Source organism: Chaetodon auriga, chromosome 13 (assembly GCF_051107435.1).
Source record: "Chaetodon auriga isolate fChaAug3 chromosome 13, fChaAug3.hap1, whole genome shotgun sequence".
Lineage (NCBI taxonomy): Eukaryota > Metazoa > Chordata > Actinopteri > Chaetodontiformes > Chaetodontidae > Chaetodon > Chaetodon auriga.
The window spans coordinates 25029947-25046270 of NC_135086.1; the positions used below are offsets into that span (position 1 = coordinate 25029947).

The window sequence follows — 16324 nt, forward strand, 5'->3', positions numbered from 1 at the left end:
ATAGACTGAGCATTTATTTGATTAAATGCAAAGTAATCAACATTAATCAATACTGAAAATAATCATTAGCTGCAGCCCCAATTCACACGATTTAGTATCAAAACATTGCACATTGAAACAAAAACATTGTTGTGCTGTTGCTTTGTTCATGCCATTGGTAGAGCTGTCTGAACCTTTGTTGTTTATCATCGACTCCTGATCTCTGAGATCAGGATTTACTGTCACCTTTTCATGTTGACCTGGGCAGCTCTCTGATTCTGTGTTTGTGATGGATTTAAATCCTGTTTCTAAGGTTACATCATGCGATGCTGTCCTGTAAATACCTGTTTCAGTGTCCTCTATTACAACTGTAACCCATAACAGTGTTAGTTTGTGCTTTTGGACTTTATACATTGTGAGAGGGACTAATTTCGTTTAGTGATCATGGCTGGCCATTGGAGGCTTTTGTGGATGGAAGATCATGGTGGCTTGCAGACTACTACCATATTGTGTTCTGTTCTGTCTTCAAATGTTTTTTTTTTTAATTGGTCCCCTCTGATCCAGAAATGACCCTCAGTGATTTAGCAGAGAGGCGAAGTCAAAGAACTAATGATCTAGCTGCCTCATTGAAGTTGCAGTAAATCTTACACACATACACAACAGGATCGTAACAAAAGGCGATCTTTTCATCTTGGACACTGAGTTAATTGTAATGATTTCAGAGGTCATCTCTAGTCTGTATGTCATGTGTAACTACAATTTGTCATGCAAAAATTCCATCAAAAATGAACTGTAATAATTATATGAAATCTGCGGTGCACTGACTGCAAATTGAATTCTTCAGAGGTTGGTATAATTTACTACCAAAAGTGCTAGATATGATAAGTTCAGCTTGGCTCTGTATCTCTTAGTGAATGACAAAAAAATAAACCAAAACAAAAAACAAAAAAACAAAACAAAAAAAACACTGAAATTACTAAATATTAGCACACTGAGCATACTAGTGCACTGTAACTCTAAGTGTATTTGCATCCAGACTATTAAATAGTGTACTTAAAATGTATGAAATAGTGTTCCTATCATGTATGAATTAGAACAACTGATTTTTTGCTTAACAGACTTAAATACCATTTAAGTTATACAAAAGTCCAACTTAAATTGTATTTAGCATACTTGACTGTGCTAAAATGGGACTATTTTAAGTATACTTAAGATACTGCAAATATACAAATTATTGTGTATTCGCTCATGCTAATCTTCAATTTAAAGTACAGCTGAAATATATTTATAATGCAATGCAAGTTGTACTTTACATAAAATCTGACATTAGTAGATTACAAATGCATCTACATTGGGATACTAGTGTAATTTTGTGCATTTTCAATAAACTTTAGTGTACTTGAACTCTCCTAAAAATGTATTATAAATGAGGATTTAAAGTGTACTACCAGTTTGCTTAAATATATTGCACTTATAATAAACATGAAATGTACTACTAATGGATTACAATGGTACATCGACATAAGTGTTTTTATGTATATTGCTCCAACCTTTCCAGTACACTTTAAATGTAACTTAGTAATCATAAAATTAGGGTACTAGTGTATTTTTTAGGGATGTAACAATTTACAGAATCTCCATCATGGGACTGTGACGCTACATGACATTTCATGGTTATTTACTTTTATTGTTTTTATTTGAACAGCAGAGGGTGCAATCATAGTAGTAAGGAAGACAGACTCCTGTCATCCTGTGGAAAAGAGATTGAGGATGCTCCATTGACTTTTAGAGCAGATGTGTGGCAGCATTTCAGTTTTCCTGTTTCAAAAACTGTCAATGGTGAAGAGGAAACTGAGAAATGCAAAACATCTTGCAAATACTGCTGGACGATGGTCAACTACACTACGAGAAACACATCAAATATTAGAAGCAGTTGAGATATCGCCACCCAGAAAAGCTCAAATCACAACAACATTTTGTGAGAGAAAGCCCCAGCCAGGCCAAAGTCTTGAAAGAGGCATCATAAGCCATGCTTCCCCATAACAGTCTCATAGCTGAAGAAATAGCAAGACGCATCTGTGATTATATAGTCAAAGACTTAAGGCCATTTTCTGTAGTCGATGACGATGGATTTCAGGAGTCACTAAACACGCTGGAACCAAAGTATATAATTCCGTCAAGGCCACAATTTAGTCAAAGTGTTTCCTTCTCTGAACCAAGAGACAAAAGCTGAAGTGAGACAGCGTCTCAAAGAAGCAGAGTGCATCTCAGTAAGCATAGATGGGTGAACTTCATGACCTACTCAGAGCTTTATTACAGTCACAGATCATGTTAAGACCAGTGAATGGGAAATGAAAAGTTTTGTCTGACAGATGCAGCCTCTCTTCACACACTGGACTCAACATAGCTGAGGTTTGGAAATCTGCTGTTTTGGAGTGGGAGCTCGACATGAAGAATAACAACAATCATAACGGTTTTGCTGTCGCTACAGACAATGCACGAAATATGGATGTAACAGTGAGAGAGGCTGGACTATCCACACACATAAAGTGCTTTACACAAAGTTTAAACCTTTATTCACCAGCGGGTTTAAATGTAGGCCGTGCCAGCCATGTACTTGGTTGAGTGAGGTGAGCCTTTATTTCACTGCAGTTCAACTACCACAGCTGAGCTGATCACCAAACAGAGACAGTTAAACCTGCCAGTACGTAAACTGATTCTGGATGTGATCATGCGATACAGCTCTTTTAATTATTTTAGAAAGGGACTGCTACTGACTGCTGCATTGTCTTTGTTTTCAAATTGTACATGGTTCAGTCATTTATTGCAATTCAGACAATTATTTCAAATTTTTTTGCACGTTTAATTCATGGCAGGCTAGTTTTATTTTTGTTTTGTTTTATTATTTTACTTTATGAAACAAGGAAAGCAGAAGCACTTTAAGTTAAAAACAAATTCTAGAAGAATAAAAAAAAAGCTGTACACTAATGTATTAATAAAGGGCATTTTTTGAAATTGTTTTTCTTTCTTTCGTTTTTTGATATCACATTAAATATTGTATTGTAGACTTTTTATCGAGGTAGTATCGCACTGTGAGTTTTTGGTATTGTTTCATCCCTGGTGTTTTTATGTACTTCTTGAGAATTTTCAATACACTCTAAGTGTACTTTAAAACCAAGGATGTGCCATACATATATTTCCTCAGATATATGATGCATTCAGTGCACATTAATGCCTGCCTGTCCTTGAAATATTTGGCAGCTCCTATTGTCTGACCTTTGGAAATTATGTGTCACTTCCTATTTTTCCTTTCATTGACAGCGTGATACCGCATTCTGGATGTTTGATCTTCAGGTGATGATAAAACAAGCTCTATAAATGTGACACTTACTAGCTGTTGTGACAGAAGTGTGAAATAACTTTATACACTCCTGATCAAAATTTTAAGACCAGTTGAAAAATTGCAAGAGTTTACATTTTGCACCGTTGGATCTTAAGAAGGTTCTAAGTAGAGCTTCAAAATGCAAAAAGAAGAAATGGGAGTGAGACAAAAAAAAATTTGAGCAATTTATTGCACACAAGTATTAAACTGAAATAGGCTGTTCATCAGCTGATCAAAAGTTTAAGACCATATCTCAAAAAACCCCCAAAACCCTCTAAAATAGAATAAATTTTTCAAAAAAGGACTCAGTAATGAGTAGCTGCACCATTGTTGTTAATCACCTCAAAAATTCGTTTCGGCATGCTTGATGCTAGTGTTTCCAGGAGACTAGTGGGAATGTTGCTCCAAGTGGTGAAGATGGCTTCACGGAGGGAATCCACTGTCTGGAACTGGTGTCCATTTTTGTAAACTTCCCTTGCCATCCAACCCCAAATGTTCTCAATTGGATTTAGATCAGGGGAGCACGCAGGATGGTCCAAAAGAGTGATGTTATTTCTCTGGAAGAAGTCCTTTGTCAGGCGGGCATTGTGAACTGCAGCCTTGTCCTGTTGAAAAACCCAGTCATTACCACACAGACGATGGCCTTCAGTCATGAGCGATACCCCCTGCAACATCCCCATCCCCTGCCGTTTGATGCCTCTGCACAACCTGAAGCTCCATTGTTCCATTGAAGGAAAAAGCCCCCCAGATCATGATGGTGCCCCCTCCACTGTGCCGTGTAGAAAACATCTCAGTTGGGATCTCCTTGTCATGCCGGTAACGTTGGAAGCCATCAGGACCGTCAAGGTTAAATTTTTTCTCATCAGAGAATAAAACTTTCTTCCACCTTTCAATGTCCCATGTTTGGTGCTCTCGTGCAAACTCCAAACGGGCAATTTTGTGCCGTTGAAGACGTTTTCCGTTCTTAAAACCCTTCTCTCACAGATGCCGTCTGATGGTTATGGGACTGCAGTTGGCACCAGTGACAAGCTTAATTTGGGCCGAGGATTGTCCCGTGTCTTGACGGACAGCCAATTGGGTCCTCCGGCTCAGGGTTGGTGAAATTTTTTTGGGTCTACCACTTGACTTTTTTGTTTCATAATCCTCAGGATCTTTTAAGAAGTTTAAAATGACTGTCTTACTGTGTCCAACCTCAGCAGCAATGGCATGCTGCGAGAGGCCTTGCTTATGCAGCTCAACAATCCGACCGCGTTCAAAGAGAGAAAGCTTTTTTGCCTTCGCCATCAGGAGTGGATACCTGACAGAAAATGACACTGAATCCACATTTTTGCGAAGATTTGGGCTTTTAAATGCTGTGGTCTTAAACTTTTGATCAGCTGATGAACAGCCTATTTCAGTTTAATACTTGTTTGCGATAAATTGCTCACTCAAATTTTTTTTTGTCTCACTCCCATTTCTTCTTTTTGCATTTTGAAGCTCTACTTAGAACCTTCTTAAGATCCAACAGTGCAAAATGTAAATTCTTGCAATTTTTCAACTGGTCTTAAAATTTTGATCAGGAGTGTATAGGATATGATTTTGTATGTGCAGGCTTTTGTTTATCTGTATGTGCTACACTGAATGGCAAATAGATATGTACAGATTAGCAAGTAAAAATGTACTCTTAAGTATGTCATGACAGCATAAAATTAATGAACTTTTTATGTGTATGTTCATTTTAAGTGCACAATTATGCTAATAGTGTTTAAACATACTGTACATAGACTAGAAAAGTAGTTGACAGCAATAATCTAAAAGGTGCACTTTACATATTTAACTCAAATATTTAAATATTTAATATATGTGTACATATGTACATGTGTATATATTTAAAGTATACACATTTATATTAATGTACTGCAAACCTACTTTGCAGTATTTAAATATGCTTTATGTATGCTTAAGTTTTTGGGGTTTTTTTCAGTTGGGTTGTTGCTTCAATTTGAAGGAATCTAGCATGAATTACTTTCATTACCATATTTTCGGGACTATAAGTCGCTCCAGGGTATAAGTCACATTTATTTAGAAATTTATTTCACAAAATTCAAGACCAAGAACAGACATTTAATCTGGAAAGGCAAGTTATTCAACTACTCAATAGCACACAGAACAACAGGCTGAATAGGTGTCTGGTATGTTAATGTAACACATTAACAGTAATTCAGCTACACAAAAGCATAAAGAAGAGACCTGGGAGGCTGAATAGGCTAAATTAACATAACAAGCCAGCGAATCCAACAAGCAAGTTACCAGTAAGCAAGTTTACCAAGCTCCCGATCTCATTCCACATCGCTTCTGAACAGCTCTGCAACTCTGGAAGAAGTTGAAGCGCTGCCTCCTCTTCTGCGAGGCTGTCGTCAGACTCGGCATTCAGCATTCAGTTAATTTTTTCAATGGTACAGGAGCAGCATATAGTTGTCACAAGCTTAGAGCGCCCTCTCGCGGCTGTAGACGGTAATGTTTACTCCTTGGTTCATGTCAGTCAATATGAATTAATATTTAAAAACATGTTGAATTATATATATTTTGATATATAAGTCGCACCTGACTATAAGTCGCAGGACCAGCCAAACTCTGAAAAAACGTGCGGCTTATAGTCCAGAAAATACAATATATTGTAAAGAATGGGCATTTCTGACTGAAGGTATTGAGTACTTACCCAAGAGTTAGGCAACAAATCAGCTTGTTAATTCAGAGAGTGCCTCCTCTCCTTAATCAGATAGTCTCACACATCATCAGGCAGCATATTTCACACTTTGCTCACAAGCCAAAACAATTAAGGGACTGGACCAGAGGATTTTCTTTCCTCTGCCTTTCTTTTTTTCTTCTTTTTTTTTTCTTTTTGTTTTTGAGGTTTATTCTGTTTTTCTCCCTCCCATGTCCTTGCTTTCCCATATCCATTAATTTCCTGCTTTATGATCTACTCACAACTGTTAGTTTTCATTCTCCCCTCATATGTTTTTTCCTTTAGCTTCATTAAGACATGTTTTCGTTCGTATAAACAGAAAATGGGTTTCCTCTCTCACTCCTTTGCACAATGGAGTGCAAAAGCTTTTGATAGTAGTGCAGCTTTGTCTGCATTTGCTGCAGGCTACGCCTGGCCTTGCTGCCTATATAATGGACCTATGCCCCAGATCACATGGAATTGGATAAAACATTGTAATCATTGGGAGATTTCCAAAATGAGTACATTCAAATAAGAATGCAATACATGGGAACACAGACATTTCATCACATATATTAAGCAAGAAGTATTAAGACATGTATGAATGAAAATGGGTAGAGATCCAAAATACTGAAGAAATTTGGATAGCATGGGCAGATCAGTCAATTGTTCAAATTCACTGAAGCTTACTTTTAATTCAGGCTGAATGAATCTATGGTGATTGACCAAATTAGCCATCTTGTCATATTTATTAGTGAGTATCAGAAATCTGGAAAAAGCAAGAACGGGTTGAGATGGAAATGAGATCTCTTTCTGCTTGGCCACATGGGAACTTGGTGCTTACTCATTCACCCACAGATGTGTGGGAGGAAGGCAGGAAAGGCCCCCAATTGCAGGACTCAGAGCTGTCAGTCTTTATGCCTTCTGTCTTCATAAACTGACAACTATAAATGTCCAGCACGGTCTCTCCTCACCAGAGACAGAATGATTGGGACATGTATTTCTTTTGTTCTTTTTTTTCCCTTATGGTTTGCTCACTAGCTCATTTCCTTCTGTCAGCAGTCAAGGATAACTAATTATCATGCAATAAACATAAAGAATAGTGAGCAGATACTACTACAACTATACTATTGAAGTGTTTAAGTTTGTCATAAGTCCAGCAATTACAGTGAAACAGTCATTGGCAATGGAAGTATTGTTATCAGGTTATGTTATCTCTTGGACACATTGTCAGTTTGTCATGGCATCACTGAACCAGCCTGTCATCTACTCCATGTCGGAATGAAAGTCTTATCTGCGAACATAAGCATACTGTTTCAACTAATTTAACCAATTACACTACATTTATCAAAGAAGACTACATTTTATTGACTGTAAACATGTCCAATTTTACAAGTACAGTAAACAATCACCGATATACTTCTGTGTCGCTTGTGGAGAAAGTTATCAGACTGTTAAAGAGTTACACTTGATTAAGTTAACTCCCCTGATATAGCTGTTTTAATGCTAACATTTGATAAATCTAACTCCCCTGATATAGCTGTTTTAATGCTAACACTTAATAAAGCTAACCTCCCTGTTATAGCTTGATCCATCTCAAAATGGAGATAAAACAGAACGAAAGTATTTAACCTATAATCGTGCATTTGTCCATCAAATCAGACACAAACCTGCCAAAGACAGCAAATTTAGCAAACTGCAATTAGCTGAAATTTGGTGAAAGAGACACTGTGGTAAAATGTAAATTTATTAATTATTGTTTTGTTTTTGGAATATTTCTTTCAATTAGCAACAGTCTAAAGTGAATCCTTTATGTAATCACAACATTAGTGTCTCATTAAATCAACAAGGAAAAATGGTTTCAGCCATTTCTACACACATGTTCAAATACAGGGAGCACCGAGCTCTTGTAGTGTTTATCTGTTCCCTGATCAGTTAAACCACTGAATACTTGCTAAATGTTTAGAAGTTATTATTCTTCTTGAGTTAGTGGTTGTTACCAAACAGGTCCAGGTATATCACCACCTCATTCTGGACTGAAGGATGGTCAACTTTGAAAATAAAGACAGACTGCATTCAGATTTGTCTGCTTGCCCAACAGGGACTTCCTGTTTTTCCAGGGTTTCCTCCGTGTTTTACTCTTCTCACCTGCTGTACTCCTGTTTCAACATTATCCCATAAATCTCCAGTATTTTTAGCCTTTCTATAAAACAAAAACAAATTATAAACAAATTGGTTAGAATGGTTTAGGGAGGCATTTTTGCTTCTTTGATGTGTTCACCATGTTCCCCTCTAGTTCAGCAGCTGGTAGTATGTAGAACATTAGCTGTAACATCTATTGATGAGGAGTCATTCATTCAAATGGCACCCACCAATCGAAGAAGAAGTAGAAGGATGAATTTGAGAAGGATGGAGTACCTTCCAAAAAGGCTAAAGGTGTTTGCAAGTATCTCACCAAATGAGAAGATGCTTACCCATGCTTAATGAAGAGCAGCATCAGTAAAAATCATCCTTTTTGTAAAATATGCTGCACAGATTTTAATGTATCACACAGAGAGAAAAGTGACAAATCAGTTGAACATAAGCATGCCCAAGAGGCACAGAAACATGCTCCACCAATGGCTGCATTTATACAATCTCTGCCATCCATTGTCGTAATGCCTCTCTGCTTCCAATTGTCTCATTTGCCAGAACGGTTTCTAAAGATCACAACTGAAACATAATATTGTGATGTGTACACATCCTTTAAGCAATAGATAGATAAACTAAGTGCTGAATTTATATGCCCTTTTGTGTTTTCATTTCTACCATGCAGGTATGTGTTTCACTTTCAACCAGGTACTGTATCTGTTTCCACCTGACCACCTAATTGTAGCCACTTACTTAGTAATGTGAGTGAGCCCAGTCCTTGTTGCTTTGACATTTTAAAGCAAGTGGTTGCCTCATGATGATTTTAGGATTCCATGTTTGTCCCCTTGTCTAAATGTCAGGGGTATGTTGACAGCAGTAAGGGTGGTGGGAAGGTCCAGGGCAGTGTGCAGGAAAATTTCCCATATTTCAAATCCTAATGATGACAGGTATGATGTGGCTGAATATAAATGCAAGAACCTCATATTTGGATAAAATCTCAGCTGGATTTTATCCGGGTATGAAACATGTGAAATGACAAGTGTAGATAGGGTTTGTGTGTTTATGTGTGTGTTTATGTCTGAGAACACTAGCACTCAGTATGTGGTACTGTTTCTTCCTAATTGTGTGCAGATGCTGGAGCCTTGGCCCCATTCCACAGAGCAGCACAGCCACCAGCCTCAGTGGGCAACAGACAGACCACACCACATTAGGCCACGCTAGGCAAAACGGCTTTGGCTCTATATCACAAGAGTCAGTATAGTGGTTATTTTTCCAAACTGCTCCTGCAGCCTTGCTCTTAGTCAGGGTGGTTAAAGGGCTGGACATGAGGGTGGCAGGGCTTGGTATCGGGCTTGGTAATTTTTGATACCAGTCTTTTGAACTTTGGCTTTGATACAAATTCCTGAACAAAACTTATACCAATTTTATACGTATATTTATACAGGATTGGACTATACAGAAATTACAAATACATGTCAAAGGGAATATTAACAGCAAACAGCAGAGGGTGACATTGTAATGTGTAGTATGCCTTATTCAACGCGACGTTTGTAGTATTGGAAATTCGCTGTAGAGTGAGACCTCTTAAAATCTGTGTGCTAAAGAGCAAGCAGCAGAGCCCAGGTCGACTATCACTACTATCGTGTCAAATTTACACCATTTTACTTTTTTTTTTTTTATACCTCTGTCATGGCACTAGCCATCTTCTATGCAGTAGTCTTCTGTAGCTTCTTGACTGCTGACAGGGAAAGACTTCACAGACTAATTAAGAAGGCTAGCTCTTTCCTGGGATGCCCCCTTGATCTAGTGGAGGAGGTTGGAGAAAGGAGGATGATGGCTAAGCTGTCATCACTGGAGGAGAACATGTCCTTCCTTGTTGCTTTTGTTTGACTTTACAATCAGCGCTGATCCCAGTAGACCACACACACTGAAACTGACAAATTCACTCGCACAATATCAGTGCATACTAAACTCTCACCTCACCTCGTCTCATCTTGTTTCGTCTCGTCTCGTCTCATCAACTGAAGTACATTTCATGGTGTTTATTCTCAAACACAATCTAACTGTCTAAGACAGGGAACCCACTGCTACTTCTGCATGCATTTATCACAGTACTTCGTACAACCTGTGAGGGGGTTTTAGGTATAGCCTGTCAGCTCTGCTGCAGTGCCCTCTGTGTATGTGTGTGGACTGTCAGTGAGCATTGCAGGTGCTGATTTGTCCAGGCTCCTGCCTAATCCCCATGGGAGTGTAAATAAGCTGCCTAACTCTGCCTCCTTACATAACCACTCTGCCAAAGAGAGGAGGAAGAGATGACGGCATGGATACAGAGACAGGAGGAGGTGGAGTCGACCATTGCTAAGAAAACGGGGGAAAAGGAAGCTGTAGGAGAATGGAGGGATGAGAAGACTATAGGAAAGGTAGAAGAAAACTGTTTGAAGAAGATGTGATGTGTCTTGATTTTTTTTTCATTCCCTGTCTTGTGTTACTGATGGACACATTTAATCTGTCTTTCTTTTTCACACACAGTCACATCTGCTCTGACTATACTTTCCTCTGCTTGTGTTTTACTCTCTCCCTCACTGTGTTGTTTTTTCACAGTTTTCCTGCGCTTTTTGTGTCTGTACAGTGAAATCCCTGGGTGGATGCAGGGAAATGTCAGACATTAAATTGACATTTAATTGAATAAATCTCAGCTTTTGTTGGGGGGACAAATCATTTTGTTGGAGAGTTGGATTTTTCCCATGCCCTGTTTGACAACCGCTGGTCTATAGCCATACTTGAAACAGGGACGTTACCATTCATGGGTGGCACCTTAACACTTGGCCAATGAGGCACCCCCATTATTTTGACATTTTGTAGACAAAGTGATTTGTCTGCAAAATTGATTGATTGTAAATATAAATGTTAGGTTAATTGAATGGTTGTAGCCCTAGAGTAGTCATCTTTGTGCTTGGGGGAATGGTACCCTTTTACTTCCCACCCTCCCTCATAAAGGCGCTAACATGACACACCAGATGGTTTGATACACAGAACTGCCTGGGAAGTCATCCATGGAAATTGTTGGGAAAAGTGCAAACCCTATGATAAATATTTGGCAGGTGATTGGATGAACCCTTCTACGTCTGTAAGTCTATGTCTGTCTATCACAGGATAATTTCAACCAATCAACAAACCATGTGGCGCAGTAGGAGAGCATTACCAGTGGAGCCAGTTGGTAAAACTTGTCAAAGCTAGTCAGGTGAAGAGTGAAAACATCTTTTCCATGGAGAAAAGCTTTCAGTGGTGGTCTTTGCTTTTCTTTCAAAGAAGAAATACTCCCCATTTCTGATGTAATTAATGCTATAGCAGCATAGCAGGCACCATTGTTGTTTTCAAACAAACGTCTCGCTGTTGGCAGCATCACACCTAAACCACACCCACACCTGCCAGTAATTCTTCATTGGACGCTGATTGATCCAAAAGCCACAAGCATATAATTTGAAGCCTGGCAAGATTGGTTCTCTGTTTGCGTTATTTTGTGTGATCTTGTGTGATCATCTGATCAATTCAGCAAGCCTGAAAAAGTATTAAAGGTTCCCCAGTCAACCAGTAGAAGTCATTAGTGCAGCAAGTAGGTCAAGATCCTTGGCCTCCCACATGTAAAGTGTGCTGTGTTTGTTGTTCTCCTTCATTCACAATCCAGCCCATCAGCATCCCAGGAAATAAAACGGATCAGATGACATACTAAAAGGAAAAGGGGAATATTCTTATGCGGCCAGTATGACATAAAGAACTTAAACTGCTCAACTAAAAAGTTGAATGTTTAATGTGCTAAAGCAGAACCTTTCCTCATTGTTTAGCTGGCTGTGACCTTTATTTCTTTCCCTTTGTTAAAAAAAGAAAAAAGTTATGTTCATGCAAGGCCATAACTTTTTTCAGTTTTACAAATACAATCCTGTTTCCAAAAAAGTTGGATCACTGAGTGTAATAAGATGGAAACAGAATGTAATGATTTGCAAAACACTGAAACTCTCTATTTAATTGAAAATAGCACAAAGACAACATGCCAGATGTTGAAACTGAGAAATTTCATTGTTTTTTTTTGTTTTGTTTGTTTTAATTGATGCCAGCAACACATTTTTCGAAAAAGTTGGAAGAGGGCCATGTTTAGGACTCTGTTGCATCACCTTTTCTTTTAAGAACATTCTGTATGCATTGGGAACTGAGGAGACCAGTTGTTTTAATTTGGAAAGTGATTTTTTTCCCATTCTTGTCTGATGTGCAATTTCAGCCACTCAACAGTTTGGGGACTCCTTTATTGTATTTTATGTTTCACAATGCACCAAGCATTTTCAATGGGTGACAAGTTGGGACTGCAGGCACGTCAGTAGCACCTGGACTCCTTTAGTATAGTGCTATGCTGTTGTAATATGTGCAGAATGTTGTTTTGTATTGTCTTACCTAAATAAGCAAGGCCTTCCCTAAAAAAGACGCTGTCTTTTTGCCAGCATATGTTGCTCTAAAACCTGTATATATATTGTTCAGCATTGTGCCTTCACAATGTGCACGTTACCCATACCATGTGCACTAATGCACCCCCATACCATCACAGATGCTGGGCTTTTGAACTGTGTGCTGATAACAAGCTGGATGGTTCTTTTCCTCTTTAGCCTGGAGGATGCGGCTTCCATGATTTCCAAAAAGAATTTCAAACTTTGACTCATCAGACCACAGGGCAGCTTTCCGCTTCACCTCAGTCCATCTTAGATGAGCTCAGACCCAGGTGGTGTTTCTGGATCTGATTTATGTTGTTACCTCTTTGCTTGGTATATTTTTAACTCAGATTTGTGGATGCAGTGACAAACTATGTTCACAGACGATGGTTTTTGGAAGTGTTCCTAAGCCCATGCAGTGATGTCCACTACAGAATCAAGTCTATTTTCAATGCAGTGCTGCCCGAGGTCCTGAAAATCACAGCCATCCAATGCTGGTTTTCAGCCTTGTCCCTTTATATGCAGACATTTCTTCAGATTCTTTGAATCTTTTAATGACATTATGTTCTGTAGAAAATGAAAGCTCCAATTTCTTTGCAATTTTATGTTGAGAAAATTATTCTTAAATAATTGCACTTCTTGCAGTGCAGTAGGTCACAGACTGGTGAACCCCTCCCCATCTTTACTTCAGAAAGACTCAGCCTCTCTGGGATTCTCTTTTTATACCCAATCATGTTACTAACCTGTTCCCAGTTACCTTAATTCATTGAGAGATTTTCCATCAGGTGCTTTCTTATAATTAAAAAAAAAAATTGACATACAGACGTTTGTTTTGCAAGTCATCGCATTCTGTTTCTGTTTGTTGTACACAGTGTCCCAACTTTCTTGGAAATGGGGTTGTAATGACATTAGCAAAATGACATTAGAGAAATGACTCATTCCAAAAATGAAACTGAATCCTGATGCAGTGTTAATGCTCACAAAGTCCACTTGAAATCTACACACACATGCTTTTACAAGCCAGGAGAGTAGAGAGCACTGATCATAACAGACTTATGGCCTATGATTATGGCCAGGTCTTGACCCTCTCCAAATAAGACACAAGACACATAACACATACACACACAGAATTCATCCTTCAGTACTCTGAGTCCCAAAAGCCACAGTGGTTGGACAAAGAAAACAGCATATAATCAAGGAAAATACTGTCTCCATGCCTTACCTTATATTTTGTGAGATATACAGTACTGTGCAAAGGTTATAAGCAGGTGTGGGGAAAAATGCTGTAAATTAAGAGTGCTTTCAAAAATAGTAATAATAACTGTTTATTTTTATCAATTTACAAAATGCAAAGTGAGCGAACAAAAGAAAAATGTAAATCAAATCAATATTTGGTGTTACTACCCTTGGCCTTCAAACCAGCATCAATTCTTAAAGGTACACTTGCACAAAGTCAGGGAAATTTTGTCAGATTATAGTCAGGTATATGATCAACCAATAATACCAAACAGGTGCTAATGATAATCAATTTCATTTTTGTAGATTGAAACACAGTCATTAAGTGAAACAGAAACAGCTGTGTAGGAGGCTTAAAGCTGGGTGAGGAATAGCAAAACTGTGCTACCAAGGTGAGGTTGTGGACGACAGTTTCATGTCACAGGTCATACACCATGGCAAGACTGAGCACAGCAACAAGACACAAGGTAGTTATGCTACATCAGCAAGGTCTCTCCCACACAAAGATTTAAAAGCAGACGGGTTTCAAGATGTGCTGTTCAAGCTCTTTTGAAGAAACTCAAAGAAACGCTGAGGATTGTAGACGCAGTGGTCAGCCAAGGAAATTTAGTGCAGCAGATGAAAAACACATCAAGCTTATTTCTCTTTGACATCGGAAGATGTCCAGCAGTGCCATCAGCTCAGAAATGGCAGAAACCATTGGAACCCAGGTGCACCCATCTACTGTCTGAAGAAGTCTGGCCAGAAGTGGCCTTCATGGAAGAGCTGCAGCCAAAAAGCCATACCTCTCAGCATGGAAACGAGACCAAGAGACACAACAATGCGCAAAAACATAGGAACTGGGGTTCAGAAAAATGGCAGCAGGTGCTCTGGACTGATGAGTCAAAATTTGGCTGTAGCAGAAGTACAATAATGAATGTCTGCAGGCAGCAGTGAAGCATGGTGGAGGTTCCTTGCAAGTTTGGGGCTGCATTTCTGCAAATGGAGTTGGAGATTTGGTCAGGGTTAATGGTGTCCTCAATGCTGAGAAATTCAGGCAGATACTTATGATGATTGGCCCCAAATTTAGTCTTTAGCAGGACAATGACCCCAAACATACAGTCAATGTCATTAAGAACTATCTGCCCTGTAAAGAAGAACAAGAAGTAGTCCTGGAAGTGATGGTATGGCCCCCACAGAGCCCTGATCTCAACAGATTGTCTGGGATTATATGAAGAGAAAGAACGATTTGAAGAAGCCCACATCCACAGAAGATCTGTGGATATTTCTCCAAGATGTTTGGAACAATCTACCAGCCAAGTTCCTTCAAAAACTGTATGCAAGTGTATCTAGAAGAATGGATGCTGTTTTGAAGGCAAAGGGTGGTCACACCAAATGTTGATTTGATTTAGATTTCTCTTCTCTTTATTCACTGCATTTTGTTAATTGATGAAAATATACTATTAACACATTTTTGAAAGCAGTCTTAGTTTACAGCATTCTTTCCACACCTGCCTAAAACTTTTGCACGTTACTATAGTTCAGTGGTTTGTAGTCTGTGAGCTATTTTCAGAGTACCATAGTGAAATGTTACACATATACATATTCTTTCAGCAATAAAGGGAACGTATTCAGGATGTCCTTATCACTTACAACTCATTATGAATCATTATCATTGCTCAGTTAGGCTGCATTAAACTAGATCTACTGTGTCCACCCTCTTTTGTACCTTGTTCACTTGGAGCCAGGTAGAGCCTTATTTTTTTTCTTTCAATGCTTGCTCTGTCTCTGCCTTGTTCACTTCATAAACATAGACTCATGAATTTTCACAGCCTGTTTTCTCTGCATCTGTGTCTCTCTGCATGATACCAAAGCTGCGTTTATGTCAGATGTATACCATTTTAGCTACAAATTTTGTCACTGAACCATAATTTATGTTATGAGAGTCAAAAAGCACTACAGCAGCTGAGTGAAGTGTAATTGAAGCTTTACTGTCAGCACCTGAACAAATGTTTGTCTATACATGAGTGAGACAAGGAGAGGAACAGAAAAAATTTAAAACAGTGCAAAGACAATGTTTTTTTTGTTTTTTTTTTTAACCTTTCCAACATCATTGATTTTTGCAAGTTTATGCTCATTCTGTATTTGATCCCTGCAATATGTTTCAAAAATGCAGGGACAAAGTCAACAAAAGAGTAGGATATTTCTGGAATGTTCAAAAAAGAAAAAAAAAAAACTTGTTTGGAATTCCACAGGTAAACACGTTCATTGGTAACAGGTGATAGTATCTTGATTGAGTATGAAAGGGACATCCTTGTAAGGCTGAGTTGTTCACCAGTTCCTACAGGTTAAGAACTTTTCTCCATGTACAATTGCAAGGAATTTGGGGATTTTGCAATCTTAAGTCCACAATATCATTAAAAGATTCAGAAAATCTGG

The 16324-nt window shown here is 38.5% G+C and overlaps 1 protein-coding gene across 24 annotated transcripts in view; it reads left to right on the forward strand.

The window, feature by feature from the left end:
* caska (calcium/calmodulin-dependent serine protein kinase a) overlaps window positions 1–16324 on the forward strand; it is a 154088-nt gene that overhangs the window by 44367 nt on the left and 93397 nt on the right. The window contains exon 1 of one of the 24 annotated variants that reach the window (XM_076746694.1): window positions 10485–10615. The exons of the other annotated variants lie outside the window; for them this stretch is intronic. The gene's annotated coding sequence lies outside the window, so the exon portion shown is untranslated. Of the gene's footprint in view, window positions 1–10484; window positions 10616–16324 lie in introns of those variants that run through there. 24 annotated transcript variants of the gene reach the window in all.